The sequence below is a fragment of the Podarcis liolepis genome (assembly GCF_965112155.1).
Source record: "Podarcis liolepis genome assembly, chromosome: 3".
NCBI lineage: Eukaryota > Metazoa > Chordata > Lepidosauria > Squamata > Lacertidae > Podarcis > Podarcis liolepis.
In genome coordinates this window covers 18258951-18286897 of record NC_139557.1, presented here as the reverse complement: position 1 = coordinate 18286897, position 27947 = coordinate 18258951, and the positions used below count along the sequence as shown (strand labels likewise).

Genomic DNA, 27947 nt, shown 5'->3' with positions numbered 1-27947 from the left:
CTCTGTCTTTGTTTAAAAGCCAGTTACAGTGCAAGTCAATGCATGTTCACTGAGAAGTAAGTCCCAATGCATTCAACTGCATTTGCTCTCAAGTAAGAAATTACAGGATTGCAACCCTGGTTTTGCTGGTCAAAGAGGACCAGAGCCTGAGGAACAGCAAACCACAGAATGGAAATACAGGAGATGAAAAATTAAGAGACACAATGTTGAATTAGGATATGACCATAATAAGGGATTAAAAACAAAAACAACAACCCTGTGGAGAGAAAAGCAATATGCAATATAATTTAATAATGATATGTGGTTACATGATGTACAGGATGTTTAAAGCAAATTCATCCAGCTATACCTTTTGAATTAGCAGAGCCACACCCCAAAGGGCACATGAATGCATACTCAGAGAGAGTAATTTAAATGTGTTTGTATGTGTAAATACACGAATGTGCACATAATCCTTCCAAATGTGCACATTTCCTGGTCATTATGCATAGTCTCCAACAATCCTTGAATAATGTATCTTGACTTAATTTTGTAGATTCTCTGGACACTATAGATATTCTCTGGTCAGCATGCACAGTCTTCAAACTATAGTTTTGGCATGTGGTGTATATCAAGTAGAAGTTAAATACACTACAGTTTCCCAATTGTTAATACAGTGGTACCTCAGGTTACATACGCTTCAGGTTACACACTCCACTAAGCCAGAAATAGTGCTTCAGGTTAAGAACTATGCTTCATTATGAGAACAGAAATCAGGTTTCGGCGATGCGGCGGCAGCAGGAGACCCCATTAGCTACAGTGGTGCTTCAGGTTAAGAACAGTTTCAGGTTAAGTACGGACCTCTGGAACGAATTAAGTACTTAACCTGAGGTACCACTGTATCCCAGGAAACTGAGGATGCGGAAGTAAAAGTTTCCAAGTTGTGCGCCAGGGTCAATGTGTGTGAGAAAGCTCTAGGTTCAGGCTCACATAGCAGGAAATGATGCAAGTCCATAGTTGCATCATGATCCCAGAGCTCTGTATGTATATGTCAATGTACGCTAGAAGAAAATGATGGGGCCGCAATTATTCTGATTCATTGTTCTGGTAGATATCATGCACCCCAAATCTCAAATCTCAAATCCAATTCTCTTCGGCAGAAACCTTTCCTATCCCAAGTCATAGGATATAATGTACTGTGATAAAGTACAAAGTGCTCCCTTTGGCCCCTTCCATCTGGATCCTTTGATCCTTTGGATATTATGGAAATAATTAGGAAGTGCAGTACATACTTTAAAATTGGTTATCTTTCCTCGCCATCATTAGTAGCTAGCTCTAGATTAATTAATTCCAAATGTGTTATTGCTAAAAATTATTCTAAGGTTGCTTCCATCTGCTGTGTAGCAGGTCATTGACATACAAAGAAACAAAACGTTAATACTGATACTGCTGATGGTTCCTGACAAAAGCTGGGTTTGCAAGATAGACAGGTTATGCTACAGAGTAATTCTCAAAGTAAGATCCCAAAGTGACATTTTATTCCGTGTGTGTGTGTGCACCCACACAATTGCCTTGCTTTGAATGAGACGTATCTAATTTGAGGCTGATCTCTTTGGTCTAGCCTCAGAATCTGATCTCATGGCTTTGCTTTGTTCTGGCCCATGTGAAATTTCCCAAATAATTTCATTGGAAAGCTTTCCAAGATCTGAGCTTTCCAGATAAAAGCAAATAACTTTGCTGAGCAGCAACTCTCCTGAAAACTTTGCAAGGACTCTGCATGTTAAGCCGATTTTCCTGAACTACAGCTGCTAGATAGCACGGATCTAAGGTTGTTTTTTACATGAATTCAGTTCAAAGTTAGGAAATGTTGGCTAATTACCCAAACAATTACCTCCTTAGCCAACAAGCAAACTTGAAAATACCTAGCTTAGCAATCATTTCTCTTAGAACAGATAAGACTTAAACATTCTAAGATTATGTTCAGCCTTGGCGATAAGAAAACAAAGCATGGCAATATGAGCTACTGTATAGAAACCATTTTGAAATATAATTTGAATGGATGAAAAGATTAAAACATCCCCCTTTAAAATAATAATAATAATTTGGCTTTGAGGGGAAAAGGCCAAGTTGGCAGACTGTATAAGACTAAGACAAGTTTGATGTTCGTCTAACAATGAAATCACTTTTTAGATGGTTGTTTTAAACCTTTTTATTCCGCCAACAGTTCTGATCTCTAGCCATTCCTGTGCTTACTAGAAACGTATTTCTTCTAATCTCTAGCTCTTTCCCCTGGCTGCTACTATATTTCCTTGATCCTTTTATTTCCTGCATGCCTCACAGAGTCTGCTGGGAATTGTAGTACTGCAGCAGTTCCTGTACGCCTTTTTAATAGAGAATACAGAACAGAAGGTATAGTTGAAAGATTGATTGATCCAATTCTGTCCTAGCTCTATATGCATGGCTCATTATTTTAGATGGAAATTGCATGGCTGTAGCCATGGAAAAGTTTTTTTTTTTTTTAAATGAACTGCATATCCAATATATACCCACCATTTATAGATGAGTTTAAATTAATATCATAACCCCTTTAGCAACGGCCTCCGCAGTGCATTGTTTCCCTAACTTACTCTTCTACGGCTTCTTGATCATAAATTATAATGAACAGTGTTTCAGCCAACAGTGCCAAAACAGTATTTCAGCCAACTAAAATATATGATTGTTTATGCATAGCCTATTTTCAAAAGAAACATTTTTCTTCCAGCAGGAATGATTCACCTTTAAAATGCTAATATTTACACCTTCGTGTCCTTGCTGGAAGCTCTGATAAAGCAATACAAACACACACACACCAACAATCATGTTGCCTATTTATATAGCTCAGATTTGCCTACAGTGAGTGGAAGTAGCTCTCCGGGTTTCAGGTAAGAATCTTTTTCCTGGAGATGTCAAGGATTCAACCCGACACCTTCTGCATACCAAAGCATGCGCTCTACCACCATGGATCTGGTTCAAATCCAGTAACTACCGTATTTTTTGCTCTATAAGACTCACTTTTTCCCTCCTAAAAAGTAAGGGGAAATGTGTGTGTGTCCTATGGAGCGAATGCAGGCTGCACAGCTATCCCAGAAGCCAGAACAGCAAGAGGGATCGCTGCTTTCACTGCGCAGCGATCCCTCTTGCTGTTCTGGCTTCTGGGATTCAGAATTCTTTTTTTTCTTGTTTTCCTCCTCCAAAAACTAGGTGCGCCTTGTGGTCTGGTGCGCCTTATAGAGCGAAAAATACGGTATTTGGGAATTGCAGAGCTTCTTCCCATACCCTGCAGAAAGATAAGAAGCTGTTCAATGTCCAGAGAGTTACTGCACCATTTGAACCAGATTTTTAGAAAGCAGGGCAGGTGATAAAACGAACCAGGGGCTACCTTATCATGACAGCTAATGCAAAAGGCAAGGCTATTCACCGACAGGGTATGAGTGACATGAGCTAGAATGCAACCCCAGCTTTCTAGCCACTTTCACTGTTTTATCTTGGAGCTGTGTTATTGCTTATAACGGTACGGGTCTGCTCTCTTCCATGATGGCCTTCAGCAAAAAAGCAATCTTCATAAGCATGGGGGAATCAAATTACTTGAGTGAAATGAGCTCGAGGAGTCTCACAGGTAACCAATTGCTGGAGAAGCAGCTCAGACAATTCTGGCTAAAGGCTCAATTTCACAAAAGATAAAACAGGTAAAGGTAATAAGAGTGACACTGGCCTATGTTGCTGCAGTGAGTGTGCCTTTGGAATACTGAAAAGGACAAGGGCACCAAAAGCCAGGGGTGCATTAGCCAGTAGAGAGAGGCAAGCGGCACAATGGCTTAAGAGAGACATGTTTGACAGGCTTGCTGTCCAAGGGGGAAACAGATTATTTACACCCCAATATGCACCTCTTTGAGGAATGTGGCCTTCCAAACTGAAAGCAAGAACCTCCTCTCCTATGCAATCAATAAACCTGATAAAAGGAAGTCCTCGTGATAATACACCATTAATGCTTCTAGGCATCTTAAAAGGCAGAGACATCACCTTGCCAACAAAGGTCCGTATTAGTTAAAGCTGTGGTTTTCCCAGTAGTGATGTATGGAAGTGAGAGCTGGACCATAAAGAAGGCTGATTGCCGAAGAATTGATGCTTTTGAATTATGGTGCTGGAGGAGACTCTTGAGAGTCCCATGGACTGCAAGAAGTTCAAACCTATCCATTCTGAAGGAAATCAGCCCTGAGTGCTCACTGGAAGGACAGATCCTGAAGCTGAGGCTCCAATACTTTGGCCACCTCATGAGAAGACTCCCTGGAAAAGACCCTGATGTTGGGAAAGATGGAGGGCACAAGGAGAAGGGGACGACAGAGGACGAGATGGTTGGACAGTGTTCTCGAAGCTGCGAACACGAGTTTGACCAAACTGCGGGAGGCAGTGGAAGACAGGAGTGCCTGGCGTGCTCTGGTCCATGGGGTCACGAAGAGTCGGACACGACTAAACGACTAAACAACAACAACAATGCTTCTAGGACCCAGGTCACACAACAGATATGAGTGCCAGGATGCCATTCCCTCCCTCCTCCCCCACTTATCTGGTATATTAATGGGACCTGCTGCTTAACATGGCCTGGCGATTCAGCCCATCAAATGGTTGCATTTCTGCCATCCCTTCCACATAATTCTTCTGGTACAGAAGGCATGGAAAGCTAGAGCTGCCATAAGTTCGGATTTCCCCAGACACTATCAAGATTTCAAAGGCAAAGTTGACGTGGGGGGCGGCATTCTGAAAGGTGGCACTTTGTCCTGGGTCTCTGGCAAGTCAATCTCTGGCAAGACAACTTTTGGGGTGTCCTGGTTTTTACTTTTTGAAATATGGCAACCCTGGGAAAGCAAACTTGCTTTACAAACCAGGCTGTACACTGCTGGCTGGCAGCCATTTCCCATGGTCATACACAGCAGATTCAGAAATGACTGCTGACCATCATAAGCTGACAGCCCAGTCTGCAAAGCCATTTCTCTTAAGAGCGGTAGTCTCGTAATCTGGGGAACCGGGTTCGCGTCTCTGCTCCTCCACATGCAGCTGCTGGGTGACCTTGGGCCAGTCACACTTCTTTGAAGTCTCTCAGCCCCACTCACCTCACAGAGTGTTTGTTGTGGGGGAGGAAGGGAAAGGAGAATGTTAGCCGCTTTGAGACTCCTGAAGGGGAGTGAAAGGCGGGATATCAAATCCAAACTCTTCTCTTCTTCTCTTCAACAAAGGGGATAAATAGGCCCCGAGGGGAGGGAGAATACAACACAAGGTAACCATTTTAAATTTGAACCAGATCTATATTTGCTTTCATTAAGTCAACAAACGTGTATATGGTTGGATCCACTCTGAGACAAAACACAGACTGTGTGACCCTTCCTCTGCACTCCAAGAATGCTAGAGTAGTGATCTCTATGTCTGCTCCCCAATTTGCAACTCGTCAGAACTGAGCTAACTGGAACTGGGGAGAGACTAAAGCAAATTATTCTGCTTACTTATTCAAATAAACTTGAAAAAAATAATAAATTGGGAAACAGTAACAATGCTTTTAATGAGGTGGGAGAATAGAGTAAGAGCAGAATTGTATGTTCATTTGATTCATCTTTTGGAAGAGAAGCAAGATGCAGATGTTCATATTAGTACAAGTTCATATTAGGTAGAAAAAGAAAAAGAAAGAGAAAGAGAAAGGTAAAGGACCCCTGGACAGTTAAGTTCAGTCAAAGGCGACTATGGGATTGTGGCAATCGTCTCGCTTCAAGCCGAGAGAGCTGGCGTTTGTCCACAGCTTTCTGGGCCATGTGGCCAAGCATGACTAAACTGCTTCTGCTGCAACGGGACACTGTGACAGAAGCCAGAGCGCACGGAAACGCCGTTTACCTTCCTGTCGCAGCGGTACCTATTTATCTACTTGCAATGGTGTGCTTTCAAAGTGCTAGGTTGGCAGGAGCTGGGGCAGAGCAACGGGAGCTCACCCCGTCGCGGAGATTCAAACCACTGACTTTCTGATCAGCAAGTCCAAGAGGCTCAGTGGTTTAGACCCCAGTGCCACCTGTGTTCCATAAGTTCATATTAGTATTAATGAACAAACGGCACGGGGATTGGGATCACACTTTTGTCAGCCTTCACATGTTCAAGATGCTGTCTTCACAGATACCTGCACGTGCCCACCAAAGCACAGGTAGCCTATAAAAATGAAGAGTATAGATTGTACCTTGAACACATAATGGAATGGGAGGCACCAGCAGGCACAATTCCAATCTTCTATCCTTCCCTCACTTAAAGCTGTACATTCCTTTCTACACCAAAATGAACACATTCACAGGACTAAAGCTTTATTCTCTCCTCTGTTACATGTAGGTCTGTGTACAGTATTATTTTCTGCAATCAGACATCTTGACTGTCCAATTATGTAGTACAGACATTTTGCAGGGTAGCATCTAATCTACTCTTAAAAGGCATTACATGCCTAATTTAAAATAACAGTATGTGGAAAATGAAGACCATAACTTGTCCAGTCCTCAGCAAGTTAAGGAGCAAGAAAATTCCTATAGCTTTGTTTTAGTTATTTTCAGGTTGCACAGAAAAACAAGAAGATTCCCCAGCCCCCTCCTGTGTATATATAGCATCAGCTGAAGAAGTGAGTGAAAAAAATTCTTGCTTGTTTTATCATCAGTTAATGCACCCACACACAAAAAGCCATTAACAAATATTCAGGCACTGTGTGGTTCACATTTCACATGATGCACTTCAAGAAAATGGAAAGAGGCTATTTCTGCAAGCGTAGAAGATTAAATGGGAAAAATGCCAGGAAAGAGATTCACTTCAATGCATTTTAATGACTGCACAATGGAAGAATGGCATTCTTAGGCACTTTTAACTGTGAAATCTAGTGTTGCCTGAAAGCCTATCTACAGTAGTAAACAGGTATGGATTGGTGTTTGCTAACATAATCCATCTGCTGTATCACTTTTGTTTTACTTCAGGCTCTCTTACAGCTTCTAAGTACATCTCTCTGACCTTAATACAGTTATTTACATGTCCTAATGCTGCACACAATGTTTGCTTTCAGAGCAATTCATACAACAGAGGTGAATACACATCAGCAAACATTCCTCCAAGCCTCAGCTAATCAGAAGTGTAACTAAAGCAGAACATTTTTCTGTGGGATTAAGATGACTGATAAATTTTGTCTGGGTTCTAAAATCCTGTGAGTCTCTCCCCCCCCCCTTTCCTTTTCAACAATGTCAAAATAGAGTTTAACAACTCTGTTCTCATATGAAATGCAGGAATGCAACATTTAAACGGGGGGCTATTCCAGTCTTCTGTATTTGCTAATAATGTTCTTGATTGTCATCATTAGAGGACATTATGATTCGTGGAATGTTGGGATCAATAATAGCATCTGATGTGGAAAACTGTCTTTTGTTTTTCAGGTTCAACTGAAGGAAGAGTTGCTTGACACTGATCATAAATCTCTTCTGAACTTTAATGGTACTAGCAGGGGAGGAAGTCTATTCAGAATGCACACCACAGTGGTGAGCAGCTGTATATCCCAAGCCATGAGTGGCATGCTTTGATCACAGTACTACATCCTGGAGGGGAGTTGCAGAAACAAGTCATATACAAACAGACAGATGCCACTTGAGACAAGATCCAATGCAGGCACTTGCCCACCAGATTGGAAACAAGCATTGTGCATTGTCATCCTGTGCAAGAAATATTTCAAGGACTTATCTTAGTAACCTAAAACTCCAGTGCTGCAGAAATCAAGGGGGCTATTTCTTCTTCCCTTAAGAAGTATTTTGCTACAGCGAGGAAACAAGTACTGGTTCTAGCAATTTGGTTGATCATTTTTCATGTGTGATAGGAATGTTGAGGTCTTAGATATATGGTAATATTCATAAGTGTACCAACCAAGCACATACATAGATCAGCACAGGAAGACCAACCTGAAACCATTTTGATTCCCAAACTGACCAAATGTTTTCCCTGCAAGGAGGGGGAGCCTTCCCATTGTCTCAGGAATTGAGTAATCAGCATTTTAATGGGTGAGAGACTATCAGGAAAGGCAATCAGATAACCTGGCAAACAGAAAAAACAGCATTCAATTTTCTGTTTTAGACCGCCTTTTCTGTGATGTAGGTATGATGTATCTGGGTGGTGGTCTTAGGTTACAGCCCTTCTGTGATGTATGTATGATGTTTCTGGGGGTGGTCTTGATCTACAGGGTGGCAATTTCAAAAGTCAATATAAGGCCTTGTGCACCATTGTTCTGGGTTCCTCCTCCCTCCTGTGTGTGGTGGAATGAGGACCCTGTTGCAACCGATCAATAAAGATCAGGCTTACTAGCTGATTTGCTTCTCAATATTCTCTGGTTGGCCTCTGTTATTTTCTCCTACCAAAACGGAACCTCTGTAAGGACTCTATATGGGCTCTTGGATACCTGATAAAGGAAAAGGGCAATTTTTGTTTACAACACATGGTGCTGTTATATTGCCCCACCTACACAAGGAAGTTCTGTATAGTGACTTGGAACAGTGAAAGTGAAGTTCAAAAGTTGTTTTGGAGGAAGTTGAACAATTTGGTCAAGTGGCAGGGTTTATATTGAATAAGAAAAAACCTAAAATGTTAGCAAAAAATATGGATCAAGGTATGATAGAAACAATGCAACAACAAACAGGGATAGAAGTGGTGAAAAAAGTTAAATACTTGGGAATCTGGTTAACCCCCAAGAGTATTGATTTGTTTCAGAATAATTATGTGCCAGTGTGGAAGGGAATAAAGAAAGATCAAGAGATGTGGGGCTGAATGAAGTTATCCTTTCGGGGGAGAATTTCAACGATTAAGATGAGTGTGCTGCCAAAGATGTTATTCTTATTTCAGACAATTCCAATAATTAAGGGGACAGCGATATTTAAAGAGTGGCAATTTCAAGATATATCTGGCAGGGTAAGAAGCCAAAAATTATGTATAAATTATGAACGGATGCGAAAGAAAGAGGAGGCTTCGCCCTGCCAGACTTGAAATTATATTATGAAGCTTCATGTCTCTGCTGGTTGAAAGAATGGATAAAGTTAAGAAATACTGAGTTATTGGAGTTAGAAGGTTTTGATAACAGATTTGGCTGGCACGCATATCTATGGTGTGAGAAAAGGAGGATTCATAAAGGCTTTGAAAACCACATCTTTAGAAGATCTCTCATAGAAATATGGGAGAGATATAGAGGTTTATTAGAATCAAGAACTCCCCACTGGCTATCTCCGTTAGAAGTTATGAGTCTTAAGAAAGTCAATATGAGGGGGAACTGGATTACATATAAAGAATTGATTATAAAGGAAGGAGGAAAATGGAAAATGAAACCCTATGAAGAAGTGAAAGAGTATGTGTATGATTGGTTGCATTATTATCAGGTTAACGAAATGTTTAAAAAGGACTTAAAAGAAAGAGGTTATGAGGAAAAAGAATCGAAATTTCAAATAGAAATAATAAACAATGAAAATAAAATTTTGTCCAAGATGTATAAAATCTTGCTAGAATGGTATACAAAAGATGAGGAACTTAAATCGCTTATGATACACTGGGCCAGAGATCTGGGTTATAATATACAGTTTAACGATTGGATAAAACTGTCAAATGAAAATATAAAATTTACGGCATGTACTGCGTTAAAGGAAAATGTTGTGAAAATGATTTATAGATGGTACATCACACCCGTGACACTGGCAAAAATGTATAAAACATGTAATAAGTGTTGGAAATGTAAAGAAAAAGAAGGAACATTTTATCATATGTGGTGGGACTGTAAGAAGGTGAAGGGCTTATGGGAAATGATATATAATGAGATGAAAAAGATGTTGATATATACATTTGTTAAGAAACCAGAGGCTTTTCTTCTAGGAATAGTAGGAAATGAAATAAATAGAATGGACTGTAAACTTTTCCAATATGCAGTAACAGCAGCGAGAATATTATTGGCCCAAAAATGGAAACAGGAACAACTGCCGACACTCAAAGGATGGAGAATGAAACTGATGGAGAATGAAACTGATGGACAAACTAACACGAAAGATCAGATATATACGAGATCATAAGTTCATTGAAGACTGGGGAAAATTTTCAGACTATCTGAAATGTGTATGTGATGAGCAAATAACGCTAGTGGGATTTCAAGAAGTTCTGTAAATGATAGAGGACTATTGTATTGATGAAAACTAAGTGTGTGAAGGTTTATAAAATGCAATATAAAATTAGGAAATGCGTATTTAAAAATTTGAATAATGGATGATTGTCAGAGAGGTTGAAGGAAGTCTAAAAGAGAAAATATGTGATAAATTTAGATTGGATACTATAAATGTATGTTGGAAAATTTAATAAAAAATTTAATAACGGGGGGGGGAGGAACAGTGAAAGTGAACAACAGTAATAGCGCTTCAGAAGTTATCATACTTCATTTAACCCTTGTCAGCACTCACCACAAACAGCCAGTTATACATCACTATAGCTCAGTGATACAACACAGAAGAGGTACCAGGTTTAATCCCTAGCATCTCTAAGTAGGCCTGGGAAAGACCCCTGTCTGAAACCCCAGAGAGGCAGTGCAGACTAGCATTCCTCAATCTGGTGCCCTCCAGACCATTCCTGATCATTGGCCACTCTGTCTGGGGTTGATGGGAGTTATATACCAAAACATCTGGAGGTTGGGAGAGGCTGATATGGACAATACTCCACTGAATGGACTAGCCTGTCTCTGAATAAGGCAGCTTTCAATGTTCACCTTGTCATAAAAATTAAAAATCAGTATTAAAATGTCAAAATTGCTAGCCAATATGATTTACGCGTGGAGAAACCCATGCTGCTCAAATTCAAGTTTAATTTTCTATCTATTGAATCTCAGCCTCTCTTTCCTAACATTCAGTTCAGTGCTGATTATCTTTTTATGTCAAAGTGGGTAGAGCAATTGGAAAGGCAATCAAGTGACAGAGTGTTTTTTGCAAGTCAGTATGCTACAGAATGGGACTGTACAAATAAAAGAATGTGACACAGCTGTTATAAGCAAGGCTCTGACTCCCCATCCTTGGGGGCAAAAGGTCATAGCTTAAACTGGAAGGAGGATTTGCACTCAGAATGAGCCTTCATTGCCCCATTCCCCTTTAGGAGTTCAGTACCAGAGGAGTACATGATGCTAGGACTTCTTGGGCCTGAAGAGATTGCATGGCCTTCTTCAGCCTTAGAGGCCATACATACAACACAGGTCTCCCTTTTATCACATATGCCAATGGTTCCTAAGCTAGGCTGGGGTCCTTTATGAGTAGGAATCACCATCCATTGGGGTTGGGCTAATTGCTCAGGGGAACCTGAAGTCTCATTTAATGTCCAGACTGGTATCTCTGGTGGTTGGGAATAACATTCAAGCTTACCTTGTCTGACTGTCAGCCTAGGTTCCACCTGGAGCTATCCAAGTTGCTAAAAGACTTGCCTTTTGGACACTGACCTCTGCTTTTCCCTGATCATGCTTACAGGGATCTACCCTCTGCTTTGTCCAACTTTTCCATACTAGAGCATGACTTTTGCTAGACCTCACTTTGGGTTCCGAATCCTGAACTTGTGTTATGCGTCTCTGAGTCCATGGAATCTGCATCTAGCACATGCCCCTGCTCAGGCTAGAACCTTGTCCCCTGGCTGGGACCACTGCCTGGGACAGAACAACACAAAATAACTTACAACATTCATAGTCTCAGCATTCATAGTCTCACCAAATCTCTAAGACTGTCAGAGTCAAAGAAAGCATATGATGCTTATCCATCCAGCCCAGCCGATTGCTATTAATTTTCTTTTGGGTCATTCGATAGCCATTGCCCCAAGTAGACTGTGCCAAACTGGATGGACTACTCATTCTTAAAGCCACATGACTAATTCAAAGATGTAGAATGGGCACATGATACAGTTCTGAAAAGACAGCAGCACTTCAAAGTATAGGGTCTGCTTCCAGGCTCCCAGCATTAAACAACTATTGGGATTCTTTCTTGTCAGTATAAGTTCAAAAAAGAGAATTGCAGGGGTATATAGGCCAAATGCATTAAATGTAATGTGCATGCAAGAAATACAAATGAAAATAAATTAGTTTCAGAACTCTGAATCTAGGATATAACATGAAAATAGATTGGCCGCTAAAAGAGCGAACCTAATACTTGATGAGAGGAATTCATTATTTGTCTTATTCTAGATTTGAAGACAACAGGATATTCAGCATCAGAGACTTTTAAGCTCAGTCACTGTTGAGCAAGAGAAAGCATCACAGTTTTATCTTTTCCAACAAGTTTACAAAGTACATGTCATCAATCATTTAAAGTGAACCAGTGGAAAAAATATTGATCATTCTGCAAGGAAGCATCACATAGAAGTAGTTTGGCTCCCAACTTCTGTTTTTGATTTCTTCATTAACATCAGTCTGAAAAAAGCCAATAACCTTTGTACAGGGAGCATGAAGATAGTGTGTGGAGTACAGGTGTGTGTGTGTGTGTGTGTGTGAGAGAGAGAGAGAGAGAGAGAGAGAGAAAGAGAAGGAGAAGGGAGAGGAATCAGAAATATGAAAATAAAGACTTTAACTGTTTTTTATTGACAACATAGCATAAAACACATGCTAAAAATAATGGCTCCCTTTAAGCAATGGTTTAAAGAGAAACTAGTCACGAAGCAATCCTTTTGACACTGATTAATGGGGATCTCCTGTCAAATCAGGATGACACTTCACATTTCTCATCCATAGAGGTTATTAGTGAGGTTCCTGGCTTATGATTCACGTCTGGAGTCAATTGAAAGTCTGCAGATAAAATAAGCTGATTGTTCAACTTATAGCACTGCAAATATGATATTGTGCATTCATACAAGAAAACAGAACTCTGATAATTTTTAGGTGTTTCTCCATAATCATGAGAATTTGCTTTCAGCTAAAATGGAACTGAAACTCCTAGCTCTGGGGTTTTAAGAAAAATCCCAGGACTGAGATAGTAGCCCTGTTCAAATAACATCCAAAGTGAGTGAAAACACATGGAGCATGCTCAGCTGAAAATCCACGTGGAGCCTATACTTTCACAATTGCTCTGTCCACACAACTGGGACACCACCACCCTGCCACCGCTTTCTTTTTTTCTTTTCTTTTTTGCAGCAGAATGGGACTCTTGTTTTGTGTCATGAACCACCCAGAGATCTACGGATAGCCCAGTTTGAAGCTCATGTAAGAACTTGAACACCAGCTACAATGCCCTACTTAATCTTGGGTACTGAATCACGTAAGTTGGTGCAATGAAAGTTCATATATGACAGATATACAGCCATACTCATTATGAAGCTATGGACAAAATGAAGATGTCATTTAGAAGACTTGCTTGGAAAAAAATTCTGTGGGTGCCACAGCCTGTCTACAGATATCCAGAGCCATGAGATATAACTTACTTTGACAACTGCAGAAAGTACAGAATGCTGCTGAATGAACATATTTACAATTTCCCTGGTTTACATAGGCAGTACTTTCACTGAACTGCAATGCGGATTTCATGCAAGCTCACAAATATAATTTTCTGGAGTTGTGTTTTGAATAGCATTTACTGCACATGTATTGATAAACAAGAATTCCTATGGGCTTGTTTAACGCTCCATGTGGCACCTATATCACACTTGCCTTAGGCTTCCAAAAATCTATTCTGAAATGGTGCAGGTAGACTTGCACTGACAACCACAGCAATTTGAAACAGTAATGTTTCAAATGTTGTGTCATGGATATTTTCATTATACATGGCTCAAGAAATCACACGGAAATGGAAGCAAAATACCAAAATGAAGTAATTAACAGAAATTCATAGTCATGGCTATACAATATAGTTTAACATGCCTAATATAAATTATTCTATACACCTATTTATGCAAACATAATATATTTTGAATAATTAGGAAATGTTCCTTTGGGGGTTTCTATTAATGATTTTGAAGCTGCAACAACATAGAATGCAACTGCAAGAAACAACCCAATTGTAGGGAAGGAGCCCCCTTTTAATAACCTGTCCTTCATTCAATTAGCTCAGAGCAGCATACATGGCTTTCCCTTTGTTCTATTTTCACAACAATCCTTTCAGGTAGGGTAGCACTGGGAGGAAGTGACTGGCCGAATGAGTTTTGGGGCACATCATGACTCTGTTGTCTATGTTGATTTCCCTGGCACAATTTAGGGTGCCCTCTCCATTCATTATTTGTTCAAAAAATAAAAAGATTCATTAGTCTCACAAGCAGGGCAAGACAGTGAATGACACAAATAAGCCTCTCATCAGAGATTGGCAGCTGACATGCCCCTCCCCCCCCCAAATCTGGAAATGTATGTTACCGTTGATAAAATACATTTAGGGGCGACTAACAGAAACATTAGGGATGTGGGTGGCGCTGTGGTCTAAACCACAGGACCTAGGGCTTGCCGATCAGAAGGTTGGCGGTTCGAATCCTGTCCCATTAAACTTTAATTAGTTTAATGCTAATCAAATGTCCAGTGCGCTTCCGATGCCACAATGTCCCATTACAGCAGAGCTTTTCGCACAGCGGCTCAAGAAGGGCTGGAGAGTCAGCATCTTTTCAATAAAGGAATCTTGGAGCAAGCGGTTTGGAACTCAAATAAAAGGTTTATTTACACAAAAACAAAAAACCCTGGTGAAGAATCACACATTTCAGCAAACACGCCCCAAAAGAAAGGGGAAGGGGGAAGGAGGGGCAAACACATGAGTGAGTTGACTATTTATACAAACTCACATTCCAGGAAGCTTAACGACCTTCAGCTGCTCAGTGACTAGAGCGTCTTGATTAGAGCTTCTTAACCCTTTAATACCAACACCCCCTCTCGCTCGTAACACTGAGCTGTACCAACCTTAATTCAAATTTAAACCTGAACAGAAACATTTATGAGATTGCGGACTCAAAGCTTTTGTAAAACCGTCTGCGAGATTTTCTTGGCTTGGACAATACTTTAGTTCAATTAAACCTTGTTTTACACTTTGGCATACATTTTGATAACGGATAGCCAAGTGTTTTGTGTGTGCCTTGAATTGACCTGATTTAGCTAGTTTAATACAAGGTTGATTGTCTTCCCACACTCTGATAGGTAGGGAACATTCTCCAAACAATTCTTGTACCAGTTGCTTATAAAATTCCAGTTCTCTACATACATCTGATAATGCATTGAACTCAGATTCAGTTGAACTTAAAGCTATAAGTGATTGTTTTCTTGATCTCCAACCAATTAGTGCATTTCCAAATTTTATCACCATTCCTGACACTGATTTTCTATCTGGTCCAGCATCTGCCCAACTGCTGTCGGCCCAACATTCAAGTTGTGTGCTGCCCTCTGCTGATAGTTTTAAGCGAAACCTTTTGGTAGTTTGGAGATACCTTAAAACTCTTTTTACTCCTTGCCAAGCATGCATTGATGGTTTTTCAGCTTGTCTACACAGCATGTTGACAGCATATGTTATATCAGGCCGAGTCCACTGTGCAATGTGGAGTAGACTGCCTATCGCTGACTGATAAACCCCGGGATTACAGAACTCTGCCTGTTGCTCAGTTTGAGCATCCTTTGTGTAACTTAACTCCATTGGGGTTTTAACACCAGCACAGTTGTCCATTTTAAACCTTTCCAGCAACTGCTGGATCTTAGCTTCTTGGCTGAGCCAATAGTTCCCATCTTCATCTTGCTGAATTTTAACTCCTAGATAAACAGATACATTGCCTAGTGATTTTATCTGAAACCTTTCTCCAAGCTTTGTGGCAAATTGTTGTGCAAGCTTATCGTCCTTTCCACTGTATAATAAATCGTCAACAAATATCAAGACTGCTTCTTGTTCACATCCCGAGCCTTTTAGATAAAGACACGCATCTGCTGCGCTCTTTCTGAATCCCATGCTCTCTAGAGCATCGTTTAAGCAGGAATTCCAATTACGGGCGGACTGTTTCAACCCATAAATGGATTTGTGTAGGCGCCAGACCTGGTTTGGCTTGTCTCCTTCAAAACCTGGTGGTGGCGTCATATAGACTTCCTCCTGTAAGTCTGCATTTAAATAAGCCACATTGACATCAAAATGAAACAGCTTATTTCCCTTCTTAGCTGAAGAGGCTAAAAGCATTCTTAATGACTCCGGTCTTGAAGTAGGGGCATAAATTTGAGAATAGTGAACTCCTTTGCGCTGCGAAAACCCTTTTGCAACTAGTCGGGCTTTATATTGCAACTCCTCAGTAGTTGTGGGCTTTAAACGATATACCCATCGACAACCTACAGCTTGTTGCCCTTTTGGAAGCTCTGTACTTGTAAACACACCGAGAGACTTCATTGAAGCCATCTCTTTTTCCATTGCTTCCTGCCACTTTACGGCTTCTGAGCTTGGAAGCTGTTGTACCTCTACATAGCTATCTGGCTCACACTGTGCCATATTTATGTATACACTTGTCACCTTAAACCGTTCTGGCGGCTTGCCCTTTGTGGCACGTTTTGACCTGCGCAATTGCTCCTCTTGTGCCCCCTCTGACCGTTGGCTGTCAGAATCTGTCTCAGACTTTATGTCTGGACGTGCCTCTAGGGATAAAGACCTCCGTTTAGATACCTCCCTTGGGCTTGGTGTTGCAGGCGACCTGCTTCGCTTTTGCTGTCTGCTAGGCCTACTGACTGGCGATGTTGGAACACTCTTAGATTCTGGCTTTTCTACCTTAGGAGAAGAACCTTGTGCCTGGTCAGAATCTGCATCTGGACCATGTGCACCATCTCCTTCTGGCTCATCACCCTCTGGACTTTCTTTCTCAGCATAAATGCCTAAATCATCTCTCAAAATGTCAGGGTTAGCATGTAAGTGAGTCCATCCGGATTGCTCACAAAATTCAGCGCTCCTACTGAGGACCACTCTTGTAGTATCCCCATCTGGGTTCACGAACCTCCAAGATTTGGCGTGTGGTTCGTACCCACAAAAGATGAGTTTCCTAGCCCTTGGACTTCCCTTTTTCCTTAACGCTTTTGGGATAAGTACATAGGCTTGAGATCCAAACACCCGAAAGTAATTAACTTTGGGCTTCTTCCCATATAAAGCAAAATATGGCGTAGTACCAATTACCGAATTATATACTCGGTTCAGAACATGAGTAGCCGTCTTCCAGGCTTCCGCCCAGTAACTTTGAGGAAGTTTAGCATCAAACAACATAGAGTTTGCCAACTCTTGCAGAACCCTGTTTTTACGTTCGGCCACGCCTCCTTCTTGGGGGGAATAAGGTGTAGACAGACGATGCTTAATTCCCTTTTTCTTAAAGAAATTCTGCAACACAGACCCGGTAAATTCTGACCCTCTGTCTGTCTGAAAAGCAAGTACTCTAGTACCGAATTCAAGTTCTACTGCATGAACCCAATTTTTAACTGTTTCTGCAGTATCTGCTTTTGTTTTGAGAGGAAAAAACCATGTAACCTTTGTTTTGTCATCTGAGAGACACAGTGCATACCTCGAACCTCCCAGGCTAGCAACAGGCATTGGGCCACATAGGTCCATATGCACAAGTTGGAATACTTTGTCAGATTTCCTATTTGAACTGGGATAGCTGCATCTATGAACCTTCGCCCTTTTGCATGCAGTACAATCCAAATACTTAGTACATTTGTTCAATTTGCACCCTTCTGATAATTCAGGTTGTCTTTTAACATACTGAAAATTAATATGTCCCAAACGGCGATGCCATAAATGAACACAAGAATTATGGGTAGGCGAGTTCACACAACCAGCATGAACCTGTTCAACTTCATCTGGACTTGTCTCAAAATAATATAACCCATCTCTGCATTCCACCTGCAAAAGAGATACGTTATTCTTTGAAATAGTGCAAACCCCATTTTCAAACACAGTTTTAAACCCATTTCTATCAAGTTCTGACACAGACAAAATACACCCCTTCATTCCCTTTAGCACGTAGGCATCAATTTCTGTTTGCAAACACTTCAAAAACACTGTGCCTACGGTCTCTAAGGAACGTTTAGTTGAATCTGCCATTGTCACAACTTTAAGGGTTTGCAAATGTCTGCAATTCTGCAAACGGACACTAGATGGCGCCACCAGGTGGTGAGATGCACCACTGTCGATCAACCAGCGTAGATTGCTGCCTTGGCCACGCCCTTGCATCAACGCCATTGCTGAAGCCATGTGCTGTGTGCTGTGGGAGTAGCCACGACCTCCTCCTCTTCTTCGACGTCCCCTGGAACTCCTTGTCTGGTAACTAGGGGCAACGGCCTTGGTGCTGTCTTGACCAGGTTCACGTGTACAATTCCTGATTAAATGGGAAGAGGAACCACAGCGAAAACAGTGTCTAGCTGCAAAAGCATTTACTGTGTTCTCAAACTCAGCATCCCCACTCTTAGGCACAGCATAACTCCCCTTTGAAGACAAACCTCTTTCTCTTTGCCTTTTATCCTGTTCATCAGCAAGTCGAGAAGAAATGTATTCAAGGGTTAATTCAGATGAAGGCATAGCTTCCAAAGTTAAAGCTAGAGTCTCATAGCTTTTATCAAGAGAAGACAACAAAATGTATGACTGCTGCTCCATAGAGAAAGGAATGCCCAGCTGTCTTAGTTGATTAAAGGCAGACACCATTTTGGCAATATGTTCTTTCACACACGCTCCCGGTTGGAGACGTAAATCAAACAAACATCTTGTAGCATGGATCTTGGCCCCCGCAGTGTTTCTGGAATTTAGCCGCTGCAGAACCGTCCAGACCTCATGCGTGTTCTTTAACTCAGAAACATAAGGCATTTGCTCTGGTCCCACTGCCAAAACTAGTAGACCTTGGGCTTTCCTGTCGCGTCTCTGTGAAGCTGCCGCTGCTGCTTTGTCTTCTGCAGACGCGTCTGCAGCTGCCTGTAAAGGCGGTGCTTCAGTACAACTCCACAACTCTTTTGCTTGCAACCAAACCCTTACTCTAGCCTTCCAATCTTGCCAATTTTTCCCATTGAGTCGCGTAAAGGGGACAGTAAAACTTTCCTGGGACTCTGCCATCCTCCCTGGGGCTTAGGAACGATACTCACAGACCTGTAGACCGTCTCCCAGCTGCTGAGGTGGCTCCTCGAGGAATAAGGCGTCTTCCAGCGAGTACAAACTGCACAGTGCCTCTTTAAAACTTTTCCTAGGCACGTTGCAGGACTCAAGCTGCTTTGAAGGCTTTCGTTGTCGGCAACCGCTTCTGTCTTCGCTCCAGTCCTTGCATAAATCACTCTTAACTGCACTCCTTATCTCCTTCTTGACGTACAAACAGCCATAACCTGTCCCATTAAACTTTAATTAGTTTAATGCTAATCAAATGTCCAGTGCGCTTCCGATGCCACAATGTCCCATTACAGCAGAGCTTTTCGCACAGCGGCTCAAGAAGGGCTGGAGAGTCAGCATCTTTTCAATAAAGGAATCTTGGAGCAAGCGGTTTGGAACTCAAATAAAAGGTTTATTTACACAAAAACAAAAAACCCTGGTGAAGAATCACACATTTCAGCAAACACGCCCCAAAAGAAAGGGGAAGGGGGAAGGAGGGGCAAACACATGAGTGAGTTGACTATTTATACAAACTCACATTCCAGGAAGCTTAACGACCTTCAGCTGCTCAGTGACTAGAGCGTCTTGATTAGAGCTTCTTAACCCTTTAATACCAACAAATCCCCGTGATGGGGTGAGCTCCAGTTGCTCAGTCCCAGCTCCTGCCAACCTGGCAGTGTGAAAGCACATCAAAGTCCAAGTAGATAAATAGGCACCACTCTGGAGGGAAGGTAAACGGTGTTTCCATGTGCTGCTCTGGTTCGCTAGAAGCAGCTTAGTCATGCTGACCACATGACCCGGAAGCTGTCTGTGGACAAACGCCGGCTCCCTCGGCCTATAGAGAGAGATGAATGTCGCAACCCCAGAGTCGTCCACGACTGGACCTAACAGTCAGGGATCCCTTTACCTTTACCTTTTATGAGGTTCACAACAGCTTTGGTATTGCAATTTTTCAGAGGGTTCAAAACCTACCTCTTTTGGAAAGTCTGTGTTCCCTGAGTAGGCACTGTAGACCCTTGCTGTGGCTGCTGTTTATTTTTGTGTTTTATTCTTTTTAGGTTTCATTCTGATGGAAGCCACCTCTAGCTTTGGAGACACAGGGATAAATGCTTTGAAGAAAGAACTAATTAAATGCTGGTAATATGTCTGCAAATCTCAATCATATATTCCCTGAGCAAAGCTGGAGTTTGATATGAACCAGTTTCAATAATTGAAAGGCACACGATCCATCCCTGAACTCTCATATTTTATTATACCTCAACCATATCTGATTTCTGAACTAAGCCTATTCTCTGCACTGATGTCAAAATACAGCAAAAGCAATTTAGAATAAGGCCCAAAGTAGTAGTCAAGTGTGAAATCACCATCATACATTGAATTGAATAGCAGCAGGGTATTGGCTTTTGAGAACTGAACAAGGTTAAACACCTATTTGGCCACTGATTTAAATTAATAGAATACATTGTTCTTTATAAAACACATACATGGAAATCATAATTGTGGTTTTCAAAGAACGAACGCTAAAAGAACAGTGACATTTTAAGATCACAATTCTTAACTATAAATTTGTGGTTTTTCATACTTCCACTAAAGCCATTATTCCCCAATTCCAAATGTTCATCGACCCTCAGAGGCTTGTGGGGGTGCTGAGATAAGATGGCGCCCGGCACACTTCCCCTGTGCCGATAGAAAAAAACTTGAGCTCTCTTTGAAGCTCTTAGCAGAGTTCTGCAGCGGTAGAAAGTGTTGCCTTGTGTGTGGCAGCCTCCTCACAGGGGGGTAGCAGCTTGGGAGCCTGGCTTCTCTGTGGCAGCCCCTAAACTGTGAAACGCTTTCCCCACAGAGGTGCATCTGGCTCCTTCATTATACAGCTTCTGGTGAATGCTGAAGATGCACCTCTCAACCCTAGCTTTTGACACATGAGGTGTTTATTTTTGAGACTCACCTTATCTAAGTTGTTTAAAACCCTTTTTAATATTGTCTTTAAATGTTGTAACCCGCCCTGGGATCTTAGGGTAAAGGGCAGGCAAATACTAATACTAATAAATTAGAACCAGGCAATACTACACATTTAACAGGTTATTTGTTGTTGCTGCTTTTAATACCAGTTATGGGGCCCCTGATCCATATTTGGAATGTGAAGCATTGGAAGGAAGGGCTGACATGATTTTCTCATGATTTTTGCCACCTCAGAGCAATTATTCAATTTTCCAACTCTTCCCTATCCTCAATATGCATCACTGTGTTATCACTTTCTGTAGGGTCTGTGAGATTTTAATCCTAGCCTAATGGACAGTTTTCTTATGCACACTAATTACATAACAAATGTGCTGATAGTTTTGTTTCCTGAGCAGTTGGAATGCTCAAGGACATTCCAGGCTATCATACCATCTCGGTGTCAAGAGCTTTTACTCCACAAGCACAATACAATACAGATGTGCTAAAAGGCCCATACCGAGTAAATTCTATTTAAAAACTATTGTTAACTATGTAAAAGCTTAAATATGGAAACATAATTTCAATGGCAACCCAGATTTTTGAAGCTACAGCAGCAGCACAGAATTATTATGTATTGGTGTATGGAAGAAGTATGATTCTATTATTATTATTATTATTATTATTATTATTATTATTATTATTATTATTATTATTAGGCATGGCAGCGGCAGCAATTCAGCCATGGTATTATACTGGTGGTTTGTATTCTGTAAGTTGCAGTTAGAATAACTGATGGCTAACTTTGTTGTGAATGAGAAGAAACACTCACTTGTCTATTTCATCTTGGAGATCCAGGCAGGTGAAGGCCACATTAATCCATCCTCATGTCTAGAAAATAATCTAAGGGAAAGGATGGATGGACAAAGAGGCCTATTTCTACGAAAACCAAAGTGTGAGCACACACACAAACACGGAACATTTAAAGTGTGCCACATTTAAAGACATCAAAGGCCTTCAGAATGTTACCTCTTCCAACAGATATTGGTATATTTGCATATATTATTCAGGAAACAGAACCAGACTCTAATCAGTGGACTCTCTACCAGCCTCATAAAGCTGATACTTAGATACTAAACATCCGCTTTGGAGTGGATCAGACTGGCAGCGATCCAAGAGATGCCTACACAAGTCAGCACATGTCTGATTTCCAGGAGAAGTTTTATGACTCCCACACAAATCTTCTGAAACAAATGCCTAGCAAAGGAAGTTTTCACCATTTGGCAAAACACTCAGCCTCACAAGGCAAAGAGGTCCACTTTCTCTAGTCCCCATCAACCAAGCCTCAGCCACAGTTGAGATGCAAAGGAGGCCAACTCCAACAGACCTTGGGGCAAGGGCAGGCTAGTGTGGGAGGAGACAGTTCCTAAGGGATCCTGGACCTAAATCATAATGTACAGCAGAAGAGAGCTTGCATAAGACACCTACACTTTGGGATCAGTTTATTATCCCTCTCCAAAATGAAGAATCCTTCCCAGATGCACAGGAAGCATGCCCTGGCTTTCATCCCTATTAAATGCTTGTCTAGGATCCCTCTTCAACGCTTGTGTGCACTGTTCTTTCAGGACCAAGAGAGCACAACTGTGAGGCTGATGGACAAGGTGGCACGCTTGGTCGAAGCCCCAGACAAGACAGTCATCAGCATACAAGACTCTGCACCAGAGTTGCAGCTTGCCAAGGATTAGACTAGGGAAATTAAAGGCAAATAGACCTCTTTTTGAAAAAGCGGGTTGGGGGGGGGAGACCTCAATCTCCCCTCTCCAAAGCTTTATTGTAAATACCGCACAAAAATACTGCTGGGCAAGTTATGAAAAAGGCAGTCATACATGAGAGGCATTTAACCTGGTTAAGTTAATTCTGTCAACAAATGAAGTATTGATCTTTTGTTTATGCTCATTATGCAGTTTGATTCCCTTTCGTGCTCCCCCCACCCTGCCCACAATCTCCCCGAAGGAGTAATAAAACAAGGGGAAGGGTTTGCATAGGGCTGCTAGCTACCCTTGGAGTTCAAAAAATGGTTAGGGATCCCTTTCAGTGTCTCTTGGTTATTTAATGAAGTCTACATTTCACTCCACATTAGAACATTTCATATGCTAAACATAGCTACATAAAATCCCCTTTTTTGAAAAATTCATGTACAGTAAAGCTGACAATGTTATCTCGACATTTCTTATTTCACCATCTCATGAATTAAATATTCAGAGGTTTCTCGCCACCTCCTCTTTCAACTACTAAAGTTTCAGCCGCAAACACATTTTGTGGACAAACTTACGTTCAAGTAGGATTTTAATCTACTCAGTTTATGGTAGCCACACATTTGTTGAGAGAAACATAGGAAGCAGTCTTACACCATAGCTGTCAAGCGTCCCTTATTTGGAGGGACAGTCCATTATCCCAGCACTATGTCCCGCTGCTGTCCCTTATTGATGGATGTCCCTTAAATTTCCCGGGTTTCAAAGGATGCAGCTCCTCTCCCTCCCTCCCTGCCGGCCAGGGAGGAGGGAGGCTCCAACTGTGTTTCTTGGCTGCCCGGCCCGCCCCCCTCCGGCCTCCTCTCACCAGCCTCAGCCCTTGGGAGCCCCTCCCCGCCGGGACTGGCGGGAGCCTCGGGCCCTTCTGCCGCCATCCTCCTCGCAGCCGCCAAACTGAGCATCTCTGCCTGGGGCCTCCCCTCTGCCCGTCGCCGCCGCTCCCGCTAGGCCATACTGTGGCTGTGCCGCCAAAGGACCCGGATGAGATGGGCAGCCTGGCATGGCCTATGAATTGCTGAGGAGCCTTGAAAGGAGAGTGAGGGCAACCATAGAGAAAGTAGTTCAGAGAGAGGAGGAAGAGGAGGAGGCGGAGGCGTGGGCAGGTGTTCCAAGGGCTACAAGGGAAGGACCGCAAGTGCTTCTCCCATAGATTTGTAGTGGTAGACTAGCATAGATCTGCGGGTTTACTTCGGGCGCTATTTCCCCCCCCCTCCTCCCGCCCCACCTGATGGAATTGAGAGCTGCAGTTGGAGCACAAGAGAAAAGATACAGAACTGCAGCAACATCTTCGTAGCTTGGACTTCATTTTGCGCAAAAAGTGGTTGCTGCTTGTAGTTATTTAATTGCAGTGTTTCATTGGCAACCTCTGGAAACGAAGGGCTAAAAACCAGCACTGCCCTCCAAAATTATCTGGTCCCTTTTAACTTCGTATTTCAGCTGGTTGACTAAAATCCCTTATTTAGGCTGCTGATCCCTTATTTTCAAGGCTGCTGGTCCCTTATTTTCAAATCTGTAAGTTGACAGCTATGTCTTATACCGAGAAAAATCATGGGTTCATCGAGCTCAGCACTGTCCATGCTGACTGACAGCAGCTCTCCAGAGTTTCAGACAAAGCGTCTTTTATCTGGAAATGTGGGCGTTTGAACCGGGGACCATCTGCATGTGAGCTTTCTTCATATTCCAAGGTCCAACAGACAGTGCCAGAAGAAAGGAGATCACGTTTCTTCTTGACAGTCAGGTGTTGGTTCAACACATCTGAAGCTCTTCTGTGTCAGTACAGCAGATCATATGAACAGATTCCAAACCACAAGTATATGGGTGATAACAGCAATGAGATGTCCTTGAGAGTGTCACACTTTTGAGCTTTGGAGAATTCAAAAATTGCCAAACAACACTTTTCTTGATCATTTGCATTTCATTCACAATATATGCACTCGTTGATTTTTGAATACTTCAGTCAAGGAGAAAATTAAGCAAGTTGCTAATGGCACTTCTGATCCCACAAGTTCAAATTCAGTTTAATCTTGAGCTGAACTCTCTTTCACAGACATATTAAATAGCATTTGCAGCCCATGCTGAAAAATACTGTCAAAATGCAAGCCTGCTGGGGGTTTTCTAGCCTCATATTAAATGCAGTCGCAAATGCTTTTTGCTTGGTGTGTAATGAAAATTCCTAAGGCCCAGGACGATCTATTATATACCCAGAATCAACAGGCCATCTGGCTTTTAGGTGAAAGCATTCAATTTTTGTCAGAGAACTCTTTTGAGGAATAATAAAATCACCATTCTCCACAAATTTCTTAGCATGTCATTTTGCGGTAGCCTTCAGAATATTACAGAAAGAGGAAAGGTCCCACTGAATAGAGAAATAGGACTTGCTAGGAAATAAGAGAATTGATATTTTGGCTGACTTAGTCTACCTTTGTCGGGGCACACTAGAAGACTAGAAAGCAATCCAGCACTACAATTCATCTGCGAGCTTAATGTGGACAAAGCATGTTCTCCCTAAAATGAGAGCACGGGTTGTGATGTGGACCGCCAAGCCAGCCCTCTGTTGCCAGGCAGGTTAATGGTTATTGCCTGGCACAACGATTGGCTGACCGGGTTGCTGGGGCAAACTGCATGTAGAAAATTGGGTGGGTGGGACCATAGTCTTTAAATATTGGCAAACTCTGCCTTTTGGTTTCTCTTTCACAGAGTGCATCGGATCACCCGCCCACCCACCCTGTGTTCCGGTTGACCTTGCGTTGCCTGTCATGGGGTCGTCTGCCGTTGGGGCAGGGGCCTAGTAGGAATTTTGCCATTTGGCTGATTGGCTGGTGCCACTTGGTTTTTGCCTACTACTTAGCAATTCGTCACAACTTTTAAGGTTGCAGTTAGGCATTGGTTATAAAAATTGGTGGTGGAGGAGGGTCAGGATAGGCTGTGCCTGCCCCTCCAATGGTGCTGGAAGGGAATTCCATTAAAGGAATCCTAGGGTTTGCCACGATTTCGTCCAATCCCTGAAATGGGACCAGGGCCAGCAAGACTTGGGGAGCTGGTTGGGTGAGCGGTGAGGGACTGTCGCTCGGCTCAACTGATTCCCAACATTGTTATCCCTTCACTGGCTTCCAATGGAGTTCGGAATGTCAGTTCTGTCCCAGGCGGGGGGACAGATAGTCATAACCAATGTCTAAGCAACCACTCACAGATTTTGTATTTTAATAAAGTTGTGGCCAAAATACTGCCAAAAACCTTAAACTAAAATTACGTGTGATTTGTGAATTATTTTGAGGGGTGGCTTGGGGACCTACACACACAACTGGAATGTTACATTGTCCACTGCCTATCAGACCAGGCAGTAACCTACACTCAAACATCAGGACACCCTATTTGTGACATAAGGGCTTACAATTCAATTCCCTTCTCTGACTGATGGGGGGGGGGGAGAGAGAGATATGGATTTGCCCCCTCAGGTTCCGTTCAGCTAACACTTACATTCTTTAAGGCTGCAATCCTAAACACACTCGCTAGGGAATGTCCTATTAACTGTATTTTTGACATGGACATAGCAAGTCATCTTAAAAGATAAATATCCTCCACTGCATAGTTGCCATTGCAATGTGGTGCCATTCATATGATAACAAAACCAATAATCAGTGGGAATTTTCCAGATTTCTAGAAGCCTTTGGAAGGGGAACCATGTGACATCAAATGAGGTCAAAAAACCTACAATGCATGGCAGCACACTCTGGTTCATGAGAAATAAAAGTAGCATACTGAGAAAGTAGGGGAAAGCCCTCACATGGCAGGCAGCAGGACAATGTTGAATACAAGAGTTCTGTCTTCTTGAACCACGAGGGCTCGTCCAAAACACAGAGCTGGCCCTGAGGTATAGCTGTAAATGACAGCTATCCCCATACCCCAAGTCAAGGTAAATAGTACCCAAAGCTAGGCAAGTTATTTCTGCAGCTAAGGCAACATGGGAAATCCCACGATGTTCCCTCTATCCTTGGAAAAGGGGGCGGGGAGTACTATAATAAATTAAAGGATTTGCTGCTTTGGTGCTGTGGGTTAAACCACAGAGCCTAGGACTTGCCGATCAGAAGGTTGGTGGGTTGAATCCCCGCGACGGGGTGAGCTCCTGTTGCTCAGTCCCTGCTCCTGCCAACCTAGCAGTTTGAAAGCACATCAAAGTGCAAGTAGATAAATAGGTACCGCTCCGCTGGGAAGGTAAACGGCATTTCCATGTGCTGCTCTGGTTCGCCAGAAGTGGCTTAGTCATGCTGGCCACATGACCCGGAAGCTGTACGCCGGCTCCCTCGGCCAATAATGCGAGATGAGCACCGCAACCCCAGAGTCGGCCACGAATGGACCTAATGGTCAGGGGTCCCTTTACCTTTACCTATTGACACACAAAGTCAGCTGCCTCGCTGCATCCAATACAGAAAGGATGGGGAATCTTTTTTTTTTTTTTAGCGTGAGAGCCCCATACCTTTACGGGCAACGTTCCGAAGGGCTGGAGCACTGGGCATGGCCAAAGGCAGAGGGGGACAGGGCCAGAGACAAAGGTGGGCAGAGCAATGTGTACAAGTACTACTTCCTACAGTAGGCAGCATTCTGACTGTGCAAAAGCCAGAGGCTTCTACTGTACATGCACATACAGCTGCACACCCCTGCCTCCCATTCGAACAAGCAAGATGAGTTATCACAGCCCAAGGACACATTCCAGCCAGGCAAAAGGGAGTGGGGGACAAGGTCAGTGAGAGGTGTGTCCAGGAGTGGATGTGTGGTATCCTGAACTTATGATGGACTGGATATTAATGCATATTATTACTATTATTACTACTAATAATAATATACTGCCCTGCACCCGGGGGTCTCAGGATTCCTTTTGGGGCTGTATATTATCCCGTATTTTACACTCAAAGCTACACAGACGGGTTTCTGCATTCCCACAAGTTTATCATTGGCTGTCAAGGAAATTAACCAATTGGGGGAGAGACTTTTGTAACATTGGGTTTCATCATTATATCCCAAACTGTACCATTTAAAATAAAGGTGAATAGAAGTACAGGATGCACAGCGGAAATAGTGAAAGGCGTCATGGTAGATTACCCTAACA

At 42.4% G+C, this 27947-nt stretch overlaps 1 protein-coding gene across 9 annotated transcripts in view; it reads right to left on the bottom strand.

Moving 5' to 3' along the window:
• MACROD2 (mono-ADP ribosylhydrolase 2) overlaps positions 1 to 27947 on the bottom strand; it is a 993596-nt gene that overhangs the window by 373086 nt on the left and 592563 nt on the right. The window lies entirely within an intron of this gene.